The sequence below is a fragment of the Giraffa tippelskirchi genome, chromosome 7 (assembly GCF_054371585.1).
Source record: "Giraffa tippelskirchi isolate mGirTip1 chromosome 7, T2T-mGirTip1v1.2.pri, whole genome shotgun sequence".
Lineage (NCBI taxonomy): Eukaryota > Metazoa > Chordata > Mammalia > Artiodactyla > Giraffidae > Giraffa > Giraffa tippelskirchi.
This window is the reverse complement of record NC_137281.1, coordinates 151,431,816-151,458,944: the sequence shown is the minus strand read 5'-3', so window position 1 is coordinate 151,458,944 and position 27,129 is coordinate 151,431,816.

Here is a 27,129-nt window from a genome sequence, read left to right as displayed (position 1 = left end):
CTGAGATTGGCATAAACAACTCTTTGGGTCACTTGACAGTCTTGAGGTTTGGCTGGTCCTCAACCATCACATCAGTAGTCTTCCCAAGGCCACAAGACAGGGAATATATAATTATATAATAGTCATCTATGTAGGAAATAATGGCAATAAGCATGCAGAATTTCCTGAGAACAGTCAGAGGAGCTACTGAAAGCACACTTCCATTAGAGCCCTTTCAGCTCTTGCTGGAAAAGAGATCTTATTTAACCAACTTGTTGAGAATGCTTGACAAATAATATTGGCAGTCCTTGACAAAGCAAATAGAGTTGGTATTTCCTTAGAACGAAGAACAGAAGTTGCTAGATGAATATTCACCTTTTTCTTATTTGTTATTTGGATGGCAGTTTGTATAGCTGAACTTTGTCCTGTGTACTCAACCCTTTTTTATGTTTAATAGCTCAATAAAAAAGAATTCTTACATGAAACTCGCAGTGGAAGTCTGTGTACGGCTTGCTCATTTCTGTTTGTGCTTGTTTAATTGCCTGCCCACTTTGGCTCTTTCACTGTTTTTTACTGTAAATTCTACACCAGGTTGGTCTTTGTGTTTTTGTTTCAATGCACTGATGTTGGTCAGTGTTGCTGGGCATTGAACATGGGGTAAAATGTCCCCCATTACGCTAAAGGAGCCACAGAACCATTAAGGACAGAGGAAAAAAAATCTCATTGGGGTTTGAGCATGTCAGATGTATTTCTCTGCCTCACTGAGGGAAAATCCAGAAATGATGTTTTCCTAATAAAACTTATTTTCAATTACTGAATTTTATTGGAAATGTCTAACTTTGCTCTTGAGCTACCCATCTCTTTCAAACAGATGTGAGTTTGTGTTTTCATAATTGTTGGACTCAGAAATACCTACATGAGGTAAAGACACATTTTTTTAAACGTCATGGTTGTGGAGTTTTTGCTTCCTTTGATGGCACTGAAGGCTGTTTAAGCAGCCAGGGAACCAGTGAAGCTCAAAAACGTTTGAAATAGCAGGATGGAAATGGTAATTACTCTGTTGCCTCTGGAGAACTTCAAGAGGAGTTTGATATCACCATTCTTGTCCCTGATACATGCTAATCTAATTTTCAGTACAGAATTTTATATTTGTCTAAGAAAGATATTTTCTTTGCAGTTTCCTTCCCTTCTCCCCTCGCCTTCCCCTCTCACCTTCTGTCCTTTTTCTCCCTTTCTTGCATTTTCCTTCTCTTTTAATCTCCCTTTTCCCCCTCTACTCTTCCTAATGTGTGCAAAAAAGCACACTGTATCCTGTCCACATTTTTTATTACATCTTTTCCTAGATAATGGAGTGTGATTTGAGTTTTACTATACAAAGGGTTATATGTTTCAAGTCAGACCTGTTGTCATCATTCTAGGCAAACTGGGGGACAGTTAGAGAGGTATAAGCGTGTCTTAGCTCTGACCAAGTAGAAACACTTCAGGATAACTTCATATACCTTACCTCCTTCTTTTTTTTTCCCTTGCCTCTTTTGATTATGTCCTGTCCTGATCAGTTTTTGCCTGCTGCTTGTTCTATTCCTTTCCTCACTACGAGGTAATAATGTCTTAGTTTTCTGTTGCCATACAGCATATTACTGCACATTTAGTAGCTTAGAGCAGCACCCCCTCTATATCTCATGGTTCTGTAGGTCAGTGTCCTGGTGGGTATCTTGGTTGGGTTCTCTGCTAGGTTCTCAAAAGTTGGGGTTATCTGGAGAAAAGAACCTGTATTCAGGTTGTTGGACGCATGTAGAGCCTGGCACTCGTGGGGTGGAGGCCCCTGCTTTCTTGCTGGTTGTTGGCTAGATTCTTCTCTCAGCTCTTAGAGGCCATTTTCAGGTCCTTGCCCCTGTGGCCGCCCAGCTTTGCAATGGAGAAACTCCCTTGCAAGAATCCTCCTCACACTTTGAATTTCTCTGATGTTCTCTTCACCCGCAAGTTGGGGAAAACTCTGTTTTTAGAGGGTTCGTGTGATTGTTTAGGCCCATCATAGGGTTAAGCTCCCTATGATAAAGTCAACTTGTGGGTAATCTTACGGACAAAATTCCTTTTGCTATACAAGTTAACCCTCACAGAGCTAACAGCAGGAGATGCAGGTTTTGGGGGTCATTTTAAAATTCTACCTACCAAAAACAGTAACACTCTTGGGACAGTTTGAGACATTAATGATCATGAAAGTTAACTCTGTGTTTCATTTATGAGCAAACTCATTGATATCCTCAATAAGATCAGCTGAATCAAATGTTATGAGATATGTGAGATTAGGACTGGGCTTTATGACTCCTGCTAAAATGTTTTCTTGGCTACCCCATAGTGCTTTTCTTACAAAAGTGGTGGAGTTCAGAATTGTACTTTCAAATCGACATTATCAAAGACAAATAAGTACCGAAGGATAAAGGTGGAGGAGTCTTTGAGAAGAGCTTTTGATTTATTCCTTTTTAAGAGTTGTTGTGAGTTGAATTTTGTCCCCTCTAAAATTCATATGTTGGAAAAACTAAATACCCCAATATCTCAGAATGTGACCTCGTTGGAAATACTGTTGCTGTTGATGTGATTAGTTAAAGCAAGGCCATACAGAAGTAGGACAGGCCCCTATTCCAGCAGGACTGGTGTCCTTATAAAAAGGGGAAATTAGGACACAGACACACAGGTAGAATGCCACGTGAAGATGAAGGCAGTGATTGGGGTGATGCTTCTGCAGGCCAAGGAGAGACAAAGGTTGCCAGCAAACCACAGAAGCTAGAGGAGAGGAATAAAACAGATTCTCTTTCTCAGACTTCACAGGGAACTGACTTTGCTGACACCTTGATCTTAGACATCTAGCTCCAGAACTGTGGGGCAGGAAATTTTGCTATGTAAGCCACCCACCTTGTGGTACTTTGCTATGGCAACCCTAGGAAATTAATACAAGAGTCTATTAAAGTGATGCAAATTTTTAAACTGTAGCCTATTGTGTATAAGACAAGACTGAACAACTGAACTGAACTGAACTGATTGTGTACAAAAGTTACATTTTGACTAAGTGCCATGTGAGTTCTGATAGATGACCTCTAAGTAGTCAAGTAAAATGTTTCAGACGTGAAAGCTACTCAGCTTTGGTAAAAATATGTTCTATTTTTTGCATATTTAATTCTCATTAAACAGTATGATATTAAATAATACAAACATAAAAATCTGCTTACAGCTGGAAGTAAATGGTGAAGGCTCATCTGTCCATCCTACTCCTGGCACAGTGTCAAGTTTACAGCAAGTATTCAATAAATGGTGGTGGAATGAAAGAATGCAAAAGGGAAACGTTGATTAATATAAAGTGTCATAGTGTCAGTTCAGAGAAGGCCTGAAAGAAACAAGCAAAAATAATTTTTTTTTCAATGGAAAAGCGAATTTCTTAAATGTATGGACTCTTCTTAGGGGAAATCCTAAATTCATCAGATTACTTATTTAGCAAATATTTATTATAAATCTACAGCCTTCCTGGTGCAGTTCTAAGAAGTGGAAGTAGAGTATGATGGAGAGAGACAAAGAGCCCAAGCTTACAACTGATTGGAGAAGATCTGAAACAAATACATACTGGCAGATACTAAAAATTACAAAGTCTCTTAAGAGCTGTGAAGGAAAGAAGCTCTTCCATTCTTGCACCCCATCTTTGGTAAAAATAAATAATAAAGATATATTGCAACTTCAGTTGCAATAATAAAATAACCATAGTCTGCATGGCTTAAACAACAGAAACTCTTTGCTAAGAGTTTTGGAGGCCGGAAGTCAGAGACCAGGGTGCCAGCATGGTCAGGTACTGGCCTCCTCTTTGGTGTGTGCTCACATGGCATTTCTTTGGTGCCTGTGTGCCAAGAGAAAGAGCTCTGGGGTCCACTCCTCTTCTTATAAGGGTACCAACCTTATCAGACTAGGGACTCACCCCTATAACCTCATTAACTTTATGACCTTCTCAAAGGCCCTTTCTCCAAGGATGAACCCATTGAAGGTTAGAGCTTCAATACATGAGTTTGGGGTGATAGAGGGGAATAGAAGCATTCATTCTATAACTCTCTCCTTCAAATTATTCCCCCAGGGAGCAACTGGAGTGATCCTATTAGAATACAAAGCAGATCTTATCACCCTCCATTCAAAGGCTGCCAAGACCTTTCCATTTCAGAGTAAAAGCCAGAGAATATACTGTGATGCCCAAGGCTCTACTCTATCTGATGTCCTGGTTACTTCTCCAGCCTCATCTCTTAAAGTGTCCCCCAGCTCAGTTTCTTGCCTTCCTGAAACATCTCAGGCACTGTCCTGCCTCAGGGCCCTTGCACCCGATTCTCTGTCTGCCTGGAACACTGTTTCCTTGGAGGGTCATAAGGTTTACCCGTTCACTCCTGGCTGTATTTTCTCACGTGTGCATAGCAAGTTGCTTCAGTCGTGTCCAAATCTTTGCCACCCTATGGACTGTAACACACCAAGCTCCTCTGTGCAAGGGATTCTCCAGGCAAGAATACTGGAGTGGGTTGCCATGCCCTCCTCCATGGGATCGTCCCAACCGAGTGATTAAACCTGTGTCTCTTGCATCTCCTGTATTGGCAGGTGTGTTTTTTACCACCAGTGCCACCTGGGAACCCCACTTCTCAGTAAAACTCTCTGGTCTTTCTATTTAAAAGAAGATTAAGTACCTAAATATTTATTTATTCATTTTCTCATGATCTGGGAGACAGAGCTATGGATGGAGGTTCATAACATTGTACAGGAGGTGGTAACCAAAACCATCCCAAAGAAAAACAAATGAAAAGAAGGCAAAGTGGCTGTCTGAGGAGGTCTTAAAAATAGCTGGGAAAAGAGGAAGTGAAAGGCAAAGAAGAGAGGGAAAGATATACTCAAATAAATGTAGAGTTCCGGAGAATAGCAAGGAGATATTAGAAAGCCTTCTTAAGAGAACAATGCCAAAAAAAAAAAAGGAGGAAAACAATAGAATGGGAAAGACTAGAGATCTCTGCAAGAAAACTAGAGATACCAAGGGAATTTTCATTCAAAGATGGTTACAATAAAGGCCAAAAACGGCAAGTATGTAACAGAAGCAGAAGATATTAAGAAGAGGTGGCAAGAATGCACAGAAGAACTATACGAAAAAGGTCTTAATGAACCAGATAACCACAATGATGTGGTCACTCACCTAGAGCCAGACATTGTAGAGTGTGAAGTCAAGTGGGCCTTAGGAAACATTACTACGAACAAAGCTAGTGGAGGTGATGAAATTCCAGCTGAACTCTTTCAAATCTTAAAAGATGATACTGTTAAAGTGTTGCACTTAACGTGTCAGCAAATTTGGAAAACTCAGCACTGGCCACAGGACTGGAAAAGGAGAGTTTTCATTCCAATCCCAAAGAAGGGCGATGCCAAAGAATGTTCAAACTACTGCACAATTGCACTCATTTCACATGCTAGCAAGGTAATGTCCCAAATCCTTCTGGCTAGGCTTTAGAAGTATTTGAACTGAGAACTTCTGGATATTAAAGCTGGGTTTAGAAAATGCAGAGGAACCAGAGATCAAATTACCAACATCTGTTGCATTATAGAAAAAGCAAGGGGATTCCAGAAAAACATCTGTTTCTGCTTCATTGACTACGTGAAAGCCTTTGACTGTGGGTATCTCAAGAGCCTGTGGAAGATTCTTAAGTAGATGGGAATACCAAGACACCTTACCCGTGTCATGAGAAACCTGTATGCAGGTCAAGTAGAAACAGTTAGAACTGGACATGGAACAATGGACTTGTTCAAAATTGCGAAAGGAGCACATCAAGGTGTATGTTATCACCCTGCTTATTTAATTTCTATGCAGAGTACATCATGTGAAATGCAGGGCTGGATGACTCACAAGCTGGAATCAAGATTACCGGGAGAAATATCAACCACCTCTGATGTGCAGATGATACCACTCTAATGGAAGAAAGCAAAGAGGAACTAAAGAAGCTCTTGATGAGTGTGAAGGAGGAGAGTGAAAAAATTGGCTTAAAACTCAACATTAAAGCAACTAAGATCATGGCATGTGGTCCCATCAGTGGGGAAAAAGTTGAAATAGTGACAGATTTTATTTTCTTGGGCTACAACATCACTTGGAACAGTCATTGCAGCCATGAAATTAAAAGATGCTTGCTCCTTGGAAGGAAAGCTGTGACAAACCTAGACAGCATATTAAAAAGCAGAGATGTCACTTTGCTGACAAAGATCCATACAGTCAAAACTATGGATTTTCCAGTAGTCATGTATGGATATGAGAATTGTACCACAAAGAAAGCTGAGCACCAAGGAATTGATGATTTTGAACTGTGGTGTTGGAGAAGACTCTTAAAGTCCCTTGGACTGCAAGGTTTGATCAAACCAGTCAATCCTAAAGCAAATAAACTCTGAATATTCATTGGAAGGACTGATGCTGAAGCTGAAGCTCCAATACTTTGGCCACCTGTTGCGAAGAACTGACTCACTGGAAAAGACCCTGGTTTTGGGAAAGATTGAAGACAGGAGGAGAAGAGGATGACAGAGGATGAGATGATTGGATGGTATCACCCACTCAATGGACATGAGTTTGAGTAAGCTCTGGGAGAATGAAGGACAGGGAAGCCTGACGTGCTGCAGTCCATGGAGTCACAGAGTCAGACATGACTGAGTGACTGGACAACAGCCACAACAGCAAAAACAACATGATTGGCTCCTCTGACTAAGATGCTAGCTTCAAGAGGGCACACTTTTTTTTTTTTTTTTTGTCTATTTGGTTCACTGCTGTATTCACAGCTTTTAGAAGAGTTCTGGGCACATACTAGTACACAAATTTGCTAAATGAGTGAAAAAATAAACAGGGTGTTGTGATAGCAAAAAGTGGGTGAGATCAACAATACAGTATACTAATGCATATATATGGAATTTGAAAGATGGTAATGATAACCCTATATGCGAGACAGAATAAGAGACACAGATGCATAGAACAATTTTATGGACTCTGAGGGAGAAGGTGAGGGTGGGATGCTCTGGGAGAATAGCATTGAAACATGTATATTATCATATGTGAAACAGAACACCATTCCATGTTCGATGCATGAGACAAAGGCTCAGGGCCGGGGCAATGGGATGACCCAGAGGGATGGGATGGGGAGGGAGGTGGGTGGGGGGTCCAGGAAGGGGAACACATGTAAACTCATGGCTGATTCATGTCAATGTATGGCAAAAACTATTACAATATTGTAAAGTAATTAGCACCCAACTAAAATAAATAAATTTATTAAAAAAAAAAAAGTGGGTGAGATCTGTGTAGGTTAGTAAAGAAAGACCTGGGTTCTTGGGAGACATTAAAGTTCAAACCTGAAAAAGTCAGAGGGAAGGCAGTTGTCTGGAGGGAGGCAGGGAAGAAAGGGGAAGAATGTACTCCAGGAAGTGGGAAGAGCTTATCCTCTGATTTGGGAAACGGGCTTCTCAGGTGGGTCAGTGGTAAAGAAGCCGCCTGGCAAGGCAGGAGACACAGGAGACGGTGGTTTGATCCCTGGGTTGGGAAGATCCCCTGGAGGAGGAAATGGCAACACACTCCAGTATTCTTACCTGGAAAATCCCATGGACAGAGGAGCTTGGTGGGCTACAGTCCATAGGGTGGCAAAGAGTCAGACATGGCTGAGCACACACGCACCTTGGCGTGGTTCAGGGAGTTAAAGGTGGTGAATACAGTTGTGGCTCAGTACCCATGGAGGATTGTTTCCAGGAACCCCTCCTTGAATACCAAAATCCATGGATGCTCAAGTGTTTGTATGTAATCTACACACATCCTCTTGCATTTGTTAGATCATCTCTACATAACACATGATTCCTATTACCATGTAAATGGTATACAAATAGTTGCTAGTGTAGAGTAAATTCAAATTTTGTTTTTTGGAACTTTCCTTTTTTTCCCCGACTACTGTTGTAGTTTCCATCGAGGTTGGTTGAATGTGCAGATGGATATGGATATGGAAGGATGACTGTGTTATTGGAACATGTGAGAGAAGGGAGAAGAGAAATGCCTGAAGGTGAGATTGCAGAGGTTGGCAGGGTCTGCTTTAAGTGTCTTGTAAGCCGTGCTAAAGAATTTGCATTTTCTTCTTCATGTAATGGGAATCCATTATAAGTTTTAAGTAGGACAGGAGTGTAATCTGTCATGATATTTGTAAAAGTAACCCTGGTCTACATGAAGAGAAAGAATTGGAGTGGGTAAGAATGGTGGCAGAGAGCATTACAGTGGTCCAGTTTAGAGATGAGGGTAACTTAGACTAATGTTATCCTTTCCTGTCTTTATTTCTTGGTGCCAGTTATCTAGCTGGTTCCCATTGAGGGTATGTAGCTGCAAGAGAGGCAGCGGTCTGCAGACATCCCTCAGAACCAGTCACCACTCCTTGAGTGCAGTATGAGGACATCTGAAGCGCAATGACATATGTAGAATTCTATAGTATTTATCTTACTGAAATACTTTCCCAGGTATTAAGATACATTAATGAAATCCCACAGTCAGAGGAGCCCGGCAAGTTACAGTCCAAGGGGTCACAAAAAATCAGACACGACTCAGCGACTAAACAACAGCAATGGGATCTGAGGGTGAGGATGGTTTTTGAATTGACACTCATGACATGACATGCTTCCTACTTGTGCTGCATGATATTCTGGAATACTATTTTGTGAGTAGGGAAGAACCAATGAGAAGCCCATGTTTTTCCATTTGCCAAGTGAGGCTCTTTCTCGTTTTTAAGGATCACAGACTCTTCAGAGTTCAGAGATGAAAGAGAGGATGAATGAGTCAGCAGGGGCAGCACTAGAGATGCAAGATGATATGTGTCATTAAAAGTATTCTAACGATTGTTTAAGAATTCGTCAACTGAGGCTGTCAAAGGGGCTTACCAGTTCTCCATTGCTGATCATGACTGTTTCAGCTGAGAAGAGGCAGTTTGCAACGCTAAATATCCTAGGAGTAACAAAGTTGAGTTCCCCAAAGGTCGTGGCCTGTTTTCCAAATTTTAATAAATATGTAATCCAATCTGCCTATTCTAGGACAGAACTAACATTTTATTTGGATGCAATACAGTGTACAATTGCAATGGTTTAAAAAATTTCAGTGAGACAGGAGTTACTGGATCCTGCTGTTGTCCAGAAAATGGAAAATGGATGCTACTGCTAAATCTTAACATCTAGATGCAATCGATCCAAGAGCAACAAATAAACACAGGGAGCTGATTAACCAGCTCATGCACAAATATAAAACTATGTGTGAGCAAAATTCCCAAAGGCAGCAACTTGGTGTATGACAGCATGGAAAAGACCTACTAGTACACAGGTGCACAGGCCTGGGCCCAGAACACAACCTGAAAGGAAGATTGTGCATTTCCTTTGATGAGAGAGGAATTACTAGAGGTTTAGGTAGGAAGCTTTAGGGAGTTCTGCCTATGCCTCACAATTGTCCAATTGCTACCTGTATGTCTGCCCCACTGGCAGAACATTGGGAAAGTGGGTTGAAGAAGCCCTCAACAGCAATGGCAGGATAAATGGGATTATAGCTGAGATCTTGTGACAGACCACATTTCCTTTGGGAATTATATGTTTGGGAATGTGGTCGATTTTTGCCCCACTTCCTCAGCTTGGCGTGTTGGCCCTTGGTGTATTTGTGACTTAAATAGAATTTGCCCATAGAACACTGTGCCTCTGCCCACAGATCTCATACTGTGGGCACAGAGCTGCCCCAGGTATGCGGCTCTGTCTCCTCCAGTGTGAAAACTTATTTAGCTACAAAGTAATAGACAAGAACTGCCATGATGGTGCCTGTAATAGGCAGGCGGAACTAGTGTGTCTTGTGGGGCATAGAACATAAGGATGAAGAACTCTAGAGTCTACCCATCTGGGTTCAAACGCCCACTGCGATTTTGCTACCTCTGTGACCTCCGTTGTTATTTGATTTCACATGACTTGGTTTCCTTATCTATAACATGAAGATGATAATGGTAATTTTCATGTAGGCAACACATGCTGTGCAAAGTTCTTAGAAACATGCTGAGTACATAGAAAGCTCTCAATAATGACCACTTCTGTAGGATGTAGCGTGTGGTATAACATGATCGGAATGAGGTCAGAGGCCCAAAAAGCATCATGTCAGCATGAAAGAAATTACTGGAGCATGTGGTGACTCTGCTTTATACCAGTTTCAAAGAGCACATGGATAATTTTACTTAAACAGCTATATGGGGCTGAGGGATGACCAGTGCGTGGTGTTGACATTGTGAAACAGTGTTATTCTAAATTACCGCTGCTTTAGTGCTGTATGAAGACTTTTGTTCTATTCGGGTGTCCCATTAAATGTGATGAGTTTTTGAAAATGTGCTGAGAAAAAAAGATTGAGTCAAACTGCTTCACGCCTTCTTGACGTACTCCTCACGCCCCTGCTTAGGTATCTGGATATGACTGATACTATCACTCTATAAGACTGCTGCTCCATTGTTAATTCTATTTTGTTGCTTCGTTGATTCATTTAGTAATTTTTGGATGGATAATAACAGTTTTTATTAAATGCAAACCATGCTCCTAGCACTACAAAAAGCACTTAAAACCTATCTCACTTAATCCTCAGAAGGATATTCAAAGGAAGGAATTTTTATACCCAACTTATAGATTAGGCTCAGTGAGGTGCAATATCTTACCCAAAGTCATGTGGCTTGTAATTGGCAGAATTTGAATGCGAGCTCAAGACTGAAATCAAAGCACCATGTTAAACTGCCTCCATGTTATCAGGCCCTGTGTCAGGGACTAGTGAAACAAAAGTAAGGAAGGAAAAGATCCCAGTTTCAAGGATGGCAATAAATTGTGATCAGGGGTGAGTTATGTATTCCAAGAATGCAAACGTAGAGGGGTAAGTCTGATAATGTACAGAGTGCTTCCTCTGAATCTCTGACTCTTTCCTTCTTCCATTATCAAACCTATCTTTCTTTTTCATCAAAATTTGTCTCTGTCAATGTTCCGTCTGGTCAGGGCTGCGATCTCAGACAGGGAGCTGATAAATAAGTGGATGTGTGGTTATAATGTTTTAGAATCCTATAGCCCAAGTAATTTTACAGAGTGCTTCTGGTGGTGGCATCTTATCTGAAAAGACTGACTTCAGTAGGCATCTCAGGTGAGATTTGTAGTGGGATAGTCCCTGAGTTATTCCATCAAGTCATGTACACTGTCATTTATTTGTGCAAAGGGTGAACCTTCCTCACATCCATGCCCCACTCCCTGCCCCAAGCAAAACTTTCTTACCTTAGTTTCTTTACCACCTCAGTTTATCCTTGAAGGAAAAGAAGACGAAAAGTTTCAATATTTCACAAAATTGGACAATTCACTTTTCAAGTCAAATCTGGCAATGTGACCAGGAAATCTTTTGAAAAAGAAAAGCCCTCGGTATTTCCTGCTTCTTTTCAGATAATGAATTCAGAAAGGATGACCTCCCCCAAACCAAGCTTAAAAAAAAAATGTTTACCTACCCTTCTGTTTTCCAATCCAAACTGGTATGATAACATTCAGGAGGTCAACATTTGAAAATGGGTTTTGAAAAAGAAAACCACCCACACTCAAAAAACTATTTTCCCTCCTAGTAAATGTAATTTTAAATTTCAAAGGCAGGATTTAGGTCAGTGGTTTGGGTCATTTTTTATTTTACCCAAACTGGGCCACCCTTCCCTTATTGTGCAATCCAGAGGAATCAGAAAGATGTCAGGTAATAAAAATCCAGCAAGGAAAGAAAAAGTTGGAATACATTCTGCTCAAAGTTGCATGCCCTTAAGTTCTGCTGACTTTAGCAGGATTTGTACATTAGTAACGAAGGGCAGCGTCTGGTCCACTGATTTTATTATCATTGAAGAGGAGATTTTTCTGACTGTAAAATGGAAAAATATAATTTATGATGCAGACCCAGGCTTACAGGCTGAACAAGAGATGAAAACTTACCTGCTTGTGGCTTTTAGTACAGAAATAGGCAGGTAAGGGGAGACCAGGAGCACCCACACCAAACTGAAGTCACTCAGGTCCACAGTGACCTTTCAGCTTCTGGAGCATCCTAAGCATAAGGATATGCTCTCAGACGGTCTGCAAGTGAAGCTTATTATGACATGGAAGCAAGATGAGGTGTGATGAGCTGGCTGGACAAGTGACCTTTTCAATCTGTCAATCTCAGTTATGCTCATAAATCATTTCAGTGCGGGGAAGGAGCCAAGAAGACTACTTTTCACCTCATACATAAAGCTTTAGCATGTAGCGCTGACACTTACCCTGGACTAATCACCTTTGATGGATGATGAAAATATGGATGAGGTGTGAAAATGATGTTCCTTTGAAAACCCTTTGCCATTTTCCTTCTTTATTACCCCCAACCCATTGGACTCATATTTGAACTTGTCCACTTTTCACTGCCTGCATTTACTGACCTTTGGATTTCATTTGAATGTGCTACTTTTCTGTACTAAAATCTCTAGACCTGTGGCTCTTTGTCTGATTGGTGACTGCATTTCAAAGATGACTGATGTCATTTCAGTCAATTGATCTATGTAGTTTTTGGTGTTTGTGATGCTACTAATGTATAGATTCTGTAACAAGTTCAACTTTAATGAGCATGGTTCTTTTAATTATGCTGGCTTTCTCTTTATGTGACTCTTTCTTTAGAAGCTCATATGTTTATTCAACAAACATAACCCAGTACTCGGTACATAGTAGACATTTAATTCATGTTTGCTGAATAGATGAATAGCTTCTTATTCATAGAAGATGTTATATTTGAACTGTATTTTGAAGGATAGGTGGAATTAAATAAGTTAACTGGGGGAGGGGGGAGTAAAGCCAGAGATGTAGGAAAGTACAGGCATGTATGCAGCATGGGCCCAACAAAGTAGAGAATCAACAAATATATGCTCAATAAATGAATGAATAATGGTACTAAGCACTGAAAAAATAGATAAGTAAGTTATAGCTCCTTCTGGGAATTTATAGTAAGGGAATTGAATCCATAAATAACTAATAATAAATCATTTAGTCATTCAACAAGTATTTACCGTATTTAGTCAGCATTGTCTGGCAAAACAGAAGGATGTATACCTATCTTTCTCTCTATACATAGCTAGCTAGTGATAGATATAGACATAGCTATAGAGATGTACATATTCTTATCCATCTATATAGGGAAATAGCTATCTCTGTAGATTTTTATTTTTAATAATTGACTCATGAGACTGTGGGGCCTGGAAAGTTTGAAACCGGCAGGGCAAGCCAGCAAAATGGAAATCTAGAGAAGAGTTTATGCTAAAGCTCAAATGTAGTCTGAAGACAGAATTTCCTCTTCCTTAGAGGATCTCAGTTTTTTTCCTCTTAGGGCCTGCAATTTATTCAATGAAGCCTACTCACATCATTAAGGGTCATCTGCTTTACTCAAAGTCTACTGATTAAATGTTAATCTCATCTAAAAAAATACCTTCATAGTGACACTTAGACTGGTGTTTGACCAAATATGTGATTACTGTGGCTTAGCTAAGGTGGCCCTGGAAATAAGCCATCACACCTACTAAGGGGTGGGGCTTGTTCCAGGCACTAAGCACATAGCAATGAATGAGATAGATGAAAGTCCTGTGATTATGGAGTTTGCAAGACACAAATATGTAAAATTTTCATGATAACATATGTTAAATATTATGGAGAGAAATAAGATTAAAAAAAAGGGAGAAGGGAGCTATTCAATACAATTCTAGAGAATGGTCAGAAGAGGTCTCATTAAGAAGTTGTCATGTGGGTGTAGATCTTAAGGACATAAGAAAGTGTTCATACAAATTTCCTGGAGAGGAATGGTCTATCTAGGAGAGGGAATGGCAAATGTAAACTTTAGGCAGGAGGGTACCTAAAGTTTATAGCTTTTGATAAGTGCTTTAACACATACAAAATGGAAGCAAAAATGTAACATAGTCAGAACCTGCTGTTAGATTATTGTGGAAATAGAGGTTATTACCACTGGAGGCCTCTTCTAATAAGCCCCAGTATCTAGTAGTTGCATGCATGCCTGCTAGGTCGCTTCAGTCGTGTCTGACTCTTTGCGACCCTATGACCCGTAGCCCCCCAAGCTACTCTGTCCATTTTTCTCCAGGCAAGAACACTGGAGTGGGTTGCCATGCCCTCTTCCAGGGGATCTTCTCAACCCAGGGATCCCACCTGTCTCTTATGTCTCCTGCATTAGCAGGTGGATTCCTTACCACTAGCACTACCTGGGAAGCCCATATAGTAGTTAGTAGATACTTAATTAAAGTTTTCTGAATACATGAATTGTAACTCATCACAGATGATGCTGTATTTCAGCTACTTATGGCTTCCCATGTGACATAGTGGTAAAGAACCCACCTGCCAGTGCAGGTAACACAAGAGAAGCGGGTTCAATATTTGGGTTGGGAAGATCCCCTGGAGTAGAAAATGGCAATCCATTCCGGTATTCCTGCCTGGCAATTTCCATGAACAGAGGAGCCTGGCAGGCTACATCCCATGGCATTGCAAAGAGTCGGATGGAGGTACTGAGCAATTAGCACCTCATCACAGATAATGCTGCATTTCAACTGTATATGATAGCTATAGAAAGGCAAAATTAAATGGTGAAAACAGAGGAAAGAGCAAGTAGAGGGAAAGTGCAAGGCAGTTTTGGTTCATAGACACTAGTCCAGAGTAGCTGAGTCATGAATGGATTGGTGGACTGGGGATAAGGAAGATAAAGTTCAAAGTAAGGTTGAAGCCTGAGCATGAAAGACCTCTGCACCTAGCCCATAGAGCTTAAGTGACATTTCATAAGCAAATTTGAACCATCAGATTTTGAAAGGAGGGAAAAGTGAAGTCATATTGTAATTTATGCAAGTATTTGCTGAAGAACATTCTTTAAACAATTATTCTTAGAGTATTGATAGGTATTATATGACAAAGCCCAACAATTCAATTTTAAAACAAATTTGGGGCATGCTAGGTTAAGCAAAGTTAAGCAGCTGTTTCATGCAGTTATTCAAATAACTCAATATGCCAGTATATATTGTAAAGAGAGAGATGTAATATGCTGATTCCCAAATATTTTTGGTCACAGAAATACTTTTTTTGATAGCATATCTAAAAGGATTAATAGATAATTGTGCACAGTTCATTTGAAACCCTGTTTTAGGAAGATACTACTTATTGTAAGACTACATTGAAGGAGTGAATGAAAAAAAGAGATTGTTTGGAAAGTTGATAAAATAGCCACAGGGGAAGTAAGAAGGAGTTGAACTGGGAATATGGTGTAATTTTAAAATGGGGGGGGGACTTTTCAGAGATTGAATCACAAGATTTGTCAATGGTTTATGTTGGGTTTGGTAGACAGTGTTGGAGGCTCATGAAAAGAAAAGAGTAGAAAATTTTAATGTATTAGAGAAGAGGAAAATGATAATATTCCTTGAGGTATAACCTCTTCAAAAGATTTAGGTTTGAGGAGGAAAGGATACATTTGAGAGACTTTATAAGAAACAAATTTTATATAATTTCTAAATATTTGGGTACTTTCCAAGTATCTTTCTATTATTGAAATAGCCTGATTTCATCATGAAATTATATTTTGTATGATTTAAATTCTTTTACATTTCTTGAGATTTATTTTAAGGCCTAGATTATATAGCCTATCATAGTGAATATTCCATATGACCAGGTAAAACTCCAGTGCTCTAAGGAAATCACCTGGAAGCCAGGCCTGGACCACTTATCTCTCCTCTCCCACCATACCGCCTATCCTTATAACCTGATGGTGGGCCCAAGATTTCAGAGAATTCAGAAGTTGCTAACTCTTAGGAAATTCTGGGGACCTTGCATCTTAGAGACATGAGAAATCATTGAAATTTGAGGTCTGCAGTTCAGTGATTTCGGTTTCCGTACCTAAGAACATTCTTTTAGTTTATTTCTTGGACAATAGAAGATTAATTAACTCTTTATGTTCTAATAGTGCACATGGTTTCTGTGTAAAGAGAAGAAAGTTCCTACACTAGGGCTCTCCAGAGAAACAGAGCTAGTAAGATATATGTATGTGTCTCTCTCTATGTATACAGATAAATGTGTGTATTTATTATGAGCAACTGGCTTGGCTCACAAGATTATGGAAGCTCGGAAGTCTCACAGTGTGTTGTCTGTAAGCTGGAGACACAGGGAAGCCCATAATACAATTTATTCTGAGTTGAAAGCCCTAAGAATTGGGGGAGCTAATGACATAAATCACAGTCCGAAGACCAGAGAAGAGATGACATGTTCCAACTCAAGCAGGTGGGCAGAAAGCAAAAGGGGCAAATTCCTCCTTTCCCCACCCTTTGTTCTGTTCAGGCCTCAGTGGATTGACTGATGCTCACCCACTTCGGGAGGACGATCCGCTTTACTGAGTCTACTAATTCAAATGTTAATTTTATCTGAAGCCACATTTACAGCTATGCTCAGATCCCCTGGAGAAGGAAATGGCAACCCACTCCAGTACCCTTGCCTGGAAAATCCCATGGACGGAATAGCCTGGTAGGCTACAGTCCATGGGGTCGCAGAGTCGGACACAACTGAGCGACTTCACTTTCTTTTCTTTCTTTCAGAAATACTGCTTAATCTGGGCACCATGTGGCTAGTCAACTGGACAGACAAAGTTAACCATCACACATTTCCTTTGCTAGGAATAAATGCTGAAAATACCTGCTGTAAAACTGGAATCATTTTCCTTATGAAGTTGATTAAGCTGCCTATTAAGAAACATGTATACTATCATATGCGAAACAGATCGCCAGTCCAGGTTCGATGCCTGAGACAGGGTGCTCTGGGCCAGAGCACTGGGACGACCCTGAGGGATGGGATGGGGAGAGAGGTAGGAAGGGGATTCAGGATGAGGGACACATGTACGCCATGGCTGATTCATGCCAATGTGTGGCAAAAACCACTACAATATTGTAAATTAGCCTCCGATTAAAATAAATAAGTTAAAAAATTTTGTATTAGTTTCCTACTGTTGCTGTAACAAATTACTAAAACCTTAGTGATGTAAAACACACATTTAGTATCTGTTATGCTTCTTAAATTTCTCCAAAATTGCTCTAAGGTTTAAGTATATATCTTTAACTACAATAGTCTACCTTGAACTTATCTTACATTTTATCAAACATAGTGCTGTGTTCTGGGTTGGGAATGTAATGCAGGTGTCACTGGGCTAAAATCAAGGTGGTGGCACAGAGAGCCCCTTTCTGGTGGTTCTATGGGACAGTCTTTCTTGGCTTTTCCAGCTTGTAGAAAGTGTCCATGTTTCTTGACCTGTGGCCCCTTCCATCTTCAAAGGTAGCAACATCGCATCTCTCTGGCCGTTCCTCTTTACTCACATATCTCTTTCTGACTCGAAATCCAGTCAAGAAAGTTTCTCCTATTTTTAATACCCATGTGATCAGAGTTAGCCCACCTAAAGATAATCTAGGTTAATTTCACCATCTGAAGATCGTTAACCTTAGTCACTTGTGAAAACTCCCTTTTGCCACATAAGATAACATATTTACAGGTTCCAGAGATGAGGAACTGGACATACGTTGGGAGTCATTATTCCACCCACCACAGACCCCGTAGGACACCTTGGTTTTAGGAATGTTTGGGGTTATGGGTGAGTGCAGAAATACTTCTTTTTCCGTAACAGAGTGCCTTTGTCCTGCAACTAAATCAGACAAATGTTCATACTGCAAATGCCAGGGATTGCAAAGAATTTACTGCTTAGAGAGGAAAAGGACTGAAGGCTTTATTTATAAACATGATGCTTCATTTGGCCTGAAAACGTTGAACTGAGATTCTGTTCTTGCTGTGAGGATTTGACAGAGAAATAACTGTTTTAATGTAAACCAGTGTGCTTCTTACTTCAGTTACAGAATCTGCCACCTCGTTCTCTCTACTAGGGTTATGGCCTTTAAGTTGACGTTATTTGAAGTTTATGGACTTTTGGACAGTGGGGAATTGAAATCTGAAGGTTTTGGATTTGGACATTATCTATTATTGGAAATAAATAACTTCTGACTGTATTTGTTTTTTAAAAAGAAGGCAAGAAAAGATCCTTTGACTGCAATAATATTGATATATATTAATGATGATCCTAAGATAAACCAAATATACAAGGCTCTGAGCAAGATTGTGAGAATTTAATTAAGACACAGGAAGGGGTTTATCTGGTGTATTTATACACTCTGCATGTCAGTTATTTGCAGAGGAACATTAATAATCTGAGGAGAGTATGACCTATATTTTTCCAAGTATGTAAATAATAAAGTCCTTTTGCCAAAAGTCAAAACTGTTTATAGCCTGTGGAGAATTTCATAGTAACTATTTTCACCCTGTCATGTCTCTGTATCTTATGTAAACATCACTCGAAGAGGATCATCTACAAGCAGGAATTAGTTAGCATTAAAAATAAGATGTACTCATCAAGCTTTCAACAGAGATATCCCTTTCCAAACTGACATGCCATCAGAAGCCTTCATGACGGCAAAGGTATCATAATGAGAAAAAGCAGGGCATACACTCTGGTGATCCAAGTGTTCTTGCTTTCTACACAAATCTCCCTTGACAAGTGGAATGAATTCCCATATGCACTCCAAGGATGTGTGTGTGTGTGTGTGTGTGTGTGTGTGTGTGTGTGTGTGTGTGTGTGTGTTGCAAGTGTCTTTCTGCCAAAGGGCAGCCAATTTAACTCTAAATCACTGAAAGTGTTCTATTGTATTCCTGAATATTCAGGCAGTGGAACTAACTGTTTATGCGGTTACCTACCTGTGATACTAGTTAGTATAGAGGCAGCAATTTAACTCTGGGAACATAAAAAGCAGGAGTTGAAGGGTCCCATATGTGTTTGCTGAACACCGACAGGAACCAGAGATCAAATTGCCAATATCCCCTGGATCATCAAAAAGGCAACACAGTTCCAGAAAAACATCTACTTTTGCCTTTTTGACTACGCCAAAGCCTTTGACTGCTGCTAAGTCGCTTCAGTTGTGTCCGACTCCGTGTGACCTCATAGACGGCAGCCCACCAGGATCCTTCATCCTTGGGATTCTCCAGGCAAGAATACTGGAGTGGGCTGCCATTTCCAACTGCAATGCACGCATGCATGCTAAGTCGCTTCAATCATGTCCGACTCTGTGCGACCCTATGGACAGCAGCCCACCAGGCTCCTCCATTCACAGGATTCTCCAGGCAAGAATCCTGGAGTGGTCGGCCATTTCCTTCTCCAAAGCCTTTGTTGTTTGTCACAACAAACTCTGGAAAATTCTTCAAGAGATGGGAATACCAGACCACTTTACCTGCCTCCTGAGAAATCTGTATGCAGATCAGGAAGCAACAGTTAGAACCGGACATGGAACAACAGACTGGTTCCAAATTGGGAAAGGAGTATGTAAAGGCTGTATATTGTCACCCTGCTTATTTAACTTATATGCAGTGTACATCATGCGAAATGCCAGGCTGGATGAAGCACAAGCTGAAATCAAGATTGCCAGGAGAAATATCAATAACTTCAGATATGCAGAGGACACCACCCTTATGGCAGAAAGCGAAGAAGCACTGAAGAACCTCTTGATGAAAGTGAAAGAAGAGAGTGAAAAAGTTGGCTTAAAGCTCAACATTCAGAAAACTAAGATCATGGCATCTGGTCCCATCACTTCATGGCAAATAGATGGGGAAACAATGGAAACAGTGAGAAACTTTATTTTTGGGCTCCAAAATCACTGCAGATGGTGACTGCAGCCATGAAATTAAAAGATGCTTGCTCCTTGGAAGAAAAGCTATGAGCAACCTATAAAGCATATTAAAAAGCAGAGACATTACTTTGCCAATAAATGTCCATCTAGTCAAAGCTATGGTTTTTCCAGTGGTCATGTACGGATGTGAGAGTTGGACTATAAATAAAGCTGAGAGCCAAAAAATTAATGCTTTTGAACTGTGGTATTGGAGAAGACTCTTGAGAGTCCCTTGGACTACAGGGAGATCCAACCAGTCAATCCTAAAGGAAATCAGTCCTGAATATTCATTGGAAGGACTTATGCTGAAGCTGAAGCTCCAATACTTTGGCCACCTGATGCAAAGAACCAACTCGTTTGAAAAGATCCTGATACTGGGCAAGATTGAAGGCAGGAGAAGGGGATGACAGAGGATGAGATGGTTGGAAGGCATCACCGACACAATGGACATGAGTTTGAGTGAGCTCCTGTAGTTGGTGATGGGCAGGGAAGCCTGGCATGTGGCAGTCCATGGGGTTGCAAAGAGTTGGACATGACTGAGCGCGGGAACTGAAGTGAACTGACATCCTGTAGTTTTCTGTATCTCTGCTTCCTAAGTTTGGGAGAGGGTGGTGAAAAGACATGTAGTGTGGTGGTTAACAGTGAGGTTTCAGAATAAAAGGCCTAGTTTTACATCCAGACCCTGCCACTTTACAGTTTTTGGCCTTGGAGTACAGGATGAAGCAGGGAAAAGGCTAATAGAGTTTTGCCAAGAGAAAGCACTGGACATAGCAAACACCCTCTTCCAACAACACAAGAGAAGACTCTACACATGGACACCACCAGATGGTCAACACCAAAATCAGACTGATTATATTCTTTGCAGCCAAAGATGGAGAAGCTCTATACAGTCAGCAAAAACAAGACCAGGAGCGGACTGTGGCTCAGATCATGAACTCCTTATTGCCAAATTCAGACTTAAATTGAAGAAAGTAGGGAAAACCACTAGACCGTTCAGGTATGACTAAATCAAATCCCTTATGATTATACAGTGAAAGTGACAAATAGATTTAAGGGACTAGATCTGATAGACAGAGTGCCTGATGAACTATGGACAGAGGTTTGTGACATTTTACAGAAGACAGGGATCAAGACCATCCCCATGGAAAAGAAATGCAAAAAAAGCAAAATGGCTGTCTGAGGAGGCCTTACAAATAGCTGTGAATAGAAGAGAAGCAAAAAGCAAAGCAGAAAAGGAAAGATATTCCCATCTGAATGCAGAGTTCCAAAGAATAGCAAGGAGAGATAAGAAAGCCTTCCTCAGTGATCAATGCAAAGAAATAGAGGAAAACAACAGACTGGGAAAGACTAGAGATCTCTTCAAGAAAATTAGAGATACCAAGGGGACATTTCATGCAAAGATAGGCTCAATAAAGGACAGAAATGGTATGGACCTCACAGAAGCAGAAGATATTAAGAAGAGGTGGCAAGAATACACAGAAGAACTGTACAAAAAAGATCTTCATGACCCAGATAATCACGATGGTGTGATCACTCACCTAGAGCCATCCTGGAATGTGAAGTCAAGTGGGCCTTAGGAAGCATCACTATGAACAAAGCTAGTGGAGGTGATGGAATTCCAGTTGAGCTATTTCAAATCGTCAAAGATTATGCTGTGAAAGTTCTACACTCAATATGCCAGCAAATCTGGAAAACTCAGCAGTGGCCACAGGACAGGAAAATGTTAGTTTTCATTCCAATCCCAAAGAAAGGCAATGTCAAAGAATGCTCAAACTACCGCACAACTGCACTCATCTCACACGCTAGTAAACTAATCCTCAAAATTCTCCAAGCCAGGCTTCAGCAATACGTGGACCATGAACTTCCAGATGTTCTAGCTGGTTTTAGAAAAGGCAGAGGAACCAGAGATCAAATTGCCAACATCTGCTGGATCATCGAAAAAGCAAAAGAGTTCCAGAAAAACATCTATTCCTACTTTATTGACTATGCCAAAGCCTTTGACTGTGTGGATCACAAGAAACTGTGGAAAATTCTGAAAGAGATGGGAATACCAGACCATCTGACCTGTTTCTTGAGAAACCTGTATGCAGGTCAGGAAGCAACAGTTAGAACTGGACATGGAACAACAGACTGGTTCCAAATAGGAAAAGGAGTATATTGTCACCCTCCTTATTTAACTTATATGCAGAGTACATCATGAGAAACGCTGGGATGGCAGAAACACTAGCTGGAATCAATATTGCCTGGAGAAATATCAATAACCTCAGATATGCAGGTAATACCACCCTTATGGCAGAAAGTGAAGAAGAACTAAAGAGCCTCTTGATGAAAGTGAAAGAGGAGAGTGAAAAAGTTGGCTTAAAGCTCAACATTCAGAAAACTAAGATCATGGCATCTGGTCCCATCATTTCATGGCAAATAGATGGGGAAACAGTGGAAACAGTGTCAAACTTTATTTTTTTGGCCTCCAAAATCACTGCAGATGGTGATTGCAGCCATGAAATTAAAAGACGCTTACTCCTTGGAAGGAAAGTTATGACCAACATAGATAGCCTATTTAAAAGCAGAGACATTACTTTGCCAACAAATGTCCATCTAGTCAAGGCTATGGTTTTTCCAGTGGTCATGTTTGGATGTGAGAGTTGGATGGTGAAGAAAGCTGAGTGCCGAAGAATTGATGCTTTTGAACTGTGGTGTTGGAGAAGACTCTTGAGAGTCCCTTGGACTGCAAGAAGATCCAACCAGTCCATCCTAAAGGAGATCAATCCTGGGTGTTCATTGGAAGGACTGATGTTGAAGCTGAAACTCCAATATTTTGGCTACCTCGTGCGAAGAGTTGACTCATTGGAAAAGATCCTGATGCTGGGAAAGATTGTGGGCAGGAGGATAAGGGGACGACAGAGGATGAGATGGCTGGATGGCATCACCGACTCGATGGACATGGGTTTGGTAGACTTAGGGAGTTGGTGATGGAAAGGGAGGCCTGGCATGCTGCAATTCATGGGGTTGCAAAGAGTCGGACATGACTCAGCGAGTGAACTGAACTAATGTTTGGAAAATCATGTAACTTTTAAGGACCTCACTTTCTTCATCTATAAAAATAGGGACAAAAACGGTGCCTATCTCCTAGAACTGTTGAAAGAATGAAATCTTTTGACGTATATGGAGTGCTTAGAACAATATTTGACATGAGCTGAGCACTGAATGGTACCATATCATTTTTCTTTTTCCTTCTTTTTTGGGCTTATGAACAACAGAAATTTATTTCTCACAGTTCTGGAGGCCCAGAAGTCCAAGATCAAGATATTGACTGATCAGTATCTTGTGCAAATAAATTTGGTAAACTTAATTCTTTCCAGAAGTATTTATAAGAGAGCTGGGTATTTGAAAAAAATACAGAAATGCCCTGAATAGTGAAGAAGACCCTTACTTTCAAGACACTAATACCTCCCACTCTTTTAAGGGGTGAGAATACCTGTATCTCCCCAATATTTGATCAGTGGATTATGTAATCCTAGGACTAAGCATCTTCCCTAACTCTTTCATTTACACGAATTATATAGGATGGAATAAGGGCTAGACACTATAGTTAGGTACAATAAAACCACTATAAATAATATTTTAATATAATATTTGAGAAAAATCAAGATTAATGAAAGAATCTATGATGAAAACAATACCAACATTTTAAAGACAGTATCAACAGTAACTGGTCTTCACGTTTGATTAAACCTCCAATATGGCTTGTCACGGCACTCAGTACTACAGGAATACCATCCACATAAAAATCCAGGTTATTCAGAAATATTCATATATGACAACAGTGTTTAGCATTAGCCATACTCATTGTCATGGCTTTGTGCTAGGCACTATGGTGAGTGCTTTAAATGAAGTTACTCAGTTCTTTCAAATATTACTAATTACATGTCATTAAACTAAAATTAAGTGACTCACATCAAGCTAGTTCTTGGAGGAGTTGAGATTCAAACCAGGTGGTCTGACTATATACACTTATGGTCCCATTCTCTAAACTGCTCTACCAGTGTCTGTCAGCGTGTGGTCCAGGGACTGCTCACAATCTAACTACTCGAAGGTGCCTGCTAAAGATGCAGACTTCTAGGCACAACCCCAGATCTATTAAATGCATCACTCATGGTAAAACTTGGAAATCTGCATTCTACAAGCTCCGTACTTCCTTCCCTCTACTTCACCTTCCCCACATTGCTCCCTGGACTTAACCACTATTGAATGTATATTCTCTTTACCGTTATCTCTATCCTAACCCTTGATAGATTGCTATTTGTATGTTCTTACATCAGGGGAGAAGGTCTACAAATATAATGCTTCATGAGGGTTACTTTGATTCCTAGAGAAATCAATGGTAGCACCATACCTCAATGCATTTTTATTTTACAACTGTCATTTATGGTACCCCTTCTTATTAAAACACTGAGAGACTGAACAACAGTCACTCAGTCATGTCCGATCTTTGCAACCCCATGGACTGCAGCATGCCAGGCTTCCCTGTCCTCCACTAGCTCTCTGAGTTTTCTCAGACTCATGTCAATTGAGTCAGTGACGCCATTCAACCATCTCATCCTCTATTGCCCCCTTCTCCTACTGCCCTCAATCTTTCCCAGCATCAGGGTCTTTTCCAATGAGTCGGCTCTTCACATCAGGTGGCCAAAGTATTGGAGTTTCAGCTTCAGTATCAGTCCTTCCAATGAATATTCAGGATTGATTTCCTTTAGGATGGACTGGTTGGATCTCCTTGCAGTCCAAGGGACTCTCAACAGTCTTCTCCAACACCACAGTTTGAAAGCATCAGTTCTTTGGTGCTCAGCCTTCTTTTTGGTCCAACTCTCACATTCATATATAACTACTGGAAAAACCATAGCTTTGACTATATGGACCCTTGTGGCAAATTAAATGTTCTTTTTTTCCTCTATAACTACTTACAATTAACATAATTATAGATATGACTGGATGCATATCTAACATCCTTCTATTTGTTTTTCTAGGAAATTATAGAAAATGGTTTCTATCTTCTCTGTGTATTCTTTGTTCCTTTCCCCCTACTTTCCTTTGAATTAATTAAGTTTTGTGATCTCATTTTATTTCCATAACTGGCTTATTAGCTACAGTTTTTAAAAGTGGTTTTTCCTAGGGTTTATAATACATATCTTTAACTTATCAAAGTCTTTCTTCAAATAATATCACATAACTATATATATAAGAAATTTATTTCAGTATACTTCCATCTCCTATACTTTACGTTATTGTCATACATTTTACTTCTCCATGTTATAAAGTCCATGAAAGTGAAAGTGTTAGTCACTCAGTTGTGTCTGATTCTTTGTGACCCCATGAGCTGTATGTAACTCACCAGGTTCCTCTGTCCATGGAATTCTCCAGGCAAGGATAATGGAGTGAGTAGCCATTCCCTTCTTCAGGGAAGCTTCCTGACCCAGGGATGGAAACTGGGTCTCCTGCTTTGCCTGCAGGTTCTTTACCATCTGAGCCATCAGGAAAGCCACCATAGTACCTTATGATTGGGGCTTCCCAGGTGGCATTAGTGGTAAGGAATCGACCTACGATGCAGGAGATGCAGAGACATGAGTTCAACCCCTGGGTAGAGAAGATCCCCTGGAGGCAAATGGCAACCCACTCCAGTGTTCTTGCCTGGAAAACTCCCTGGATAGAGGAACCTGGTGGGCTATAGTCTGTGGAGTTGCAAAGAGTCAGACATGACTGAGCACACACATAGACCCCTTATTGTTGATTTTATTTTACACACACATACCTTATTATTAATTTTATTTTGAACAGTAGATTTTCTTTCAAAGATATTCTTGAGATGCAAAAAAAAAAAGTTTTTATGTTTATTTGCATAGTACCGTTTCTGGTGCTCTTCATATTTTTGTGCAGATTCAAATTTCTATCAGGTATCATTTTCTTTCTGCTTGAAGAAATTCTAGTGATAAATTTTTAAATATTTTGTCTGTCTTAAAAAGTCTTTAATTGACCTTCCTTTTGGATACATATTTTTACTGGGTGTAGAAAATTAAAAATGTTTTGTTTCAATACTTTAAAAATGTCACTTCATTGTCTTTTCTAGTATGGTTTCTCAAAGGAAATCAACTGTCATTATTACTTTTAATCTTCTATATGTAATGTCTTTTTCACTGAATGTTTAGAAAAGTTTTCTCTTTATTATTGGTTTTTAGTCATGTTAATACAACGTGAATTGGACGTATTTTCTTCATAATTATTTTGCTTGGGTTGTGTTGAGTTTTTGTGATCTGTGGGTTAACAGTAAATTTGAAAAATTTTGCAATTATTTTTTCAAATATTTCCCCTTTCCTTTCTTGCATGGTTTATCACTTGATATTGTCTCAGATAAGTTAAGCTTGTTCATATTTTAGTCTTTTGTCTCTGTGTTTTATTTTGGATATTTTTCAGTTGCTATGTTGTGAAGTTCACTAATCTTTTTTTCTTCTTTATCATCATTCAATCTGCTGTTAATGCCATCCAATGCATCTTTTCTGTGAGAGATTGTTTGATTTTTTTTTTGCATATTGCATTTCTCTTTTCATCATACTCATGTCTTTCCCCTCTTTCTTCTTGAACATATTGAGCATCCTTATAGTAACTGTCTTACTATCCTTGTCTATTAATTTTGTCATCATTTCACTTCTATATGTATCTCTGTTGATGACTTTTGTCCTAAAAATGGGGTCATATTTTCCACTTTATTTGCATGCCTGGTAATTTTTAAAATGAACCACAGTTACTTTACATTATTATAGTAGTTTCAGGTGTACAATTTAGTGATACAAACTAGTGATGCAGGATTTCTACAGATTGCACTCCATTTAAAGTTATGACAAAATAAAGGCTATAAGCCCTGTGCTGTATAGTATATGTTTGTTGCTATTTATTTTAAGCATAGACAGTTATGTCTCTTAATCTCATACCCCTATCTTGCCCCTCCCCTTTCCTCCCTCCTGCCATGGGAACTACTAGCTAGTTCTCTGTATCTATGAGTCTGTTTCTGTTTTGCTATACGCATGCATTTGTTTTATTTTATTTTTTAGATTCAACATATAAATAATAACAAGTATTTGTCTATTTCTGACTGACTTATTTCAGTAAGCATAGTACTCTCTAGGTCCATCCACACTGCTGCAAATGGTAAAAAGTAGTTCTTTTTTATGATTGAATAATAGTCCATTATATATATATATACACACATACACACACACACATATACATATATGCCATATCTTTATCCATTCATATGTTTATGGGCATTTAGGTTGCT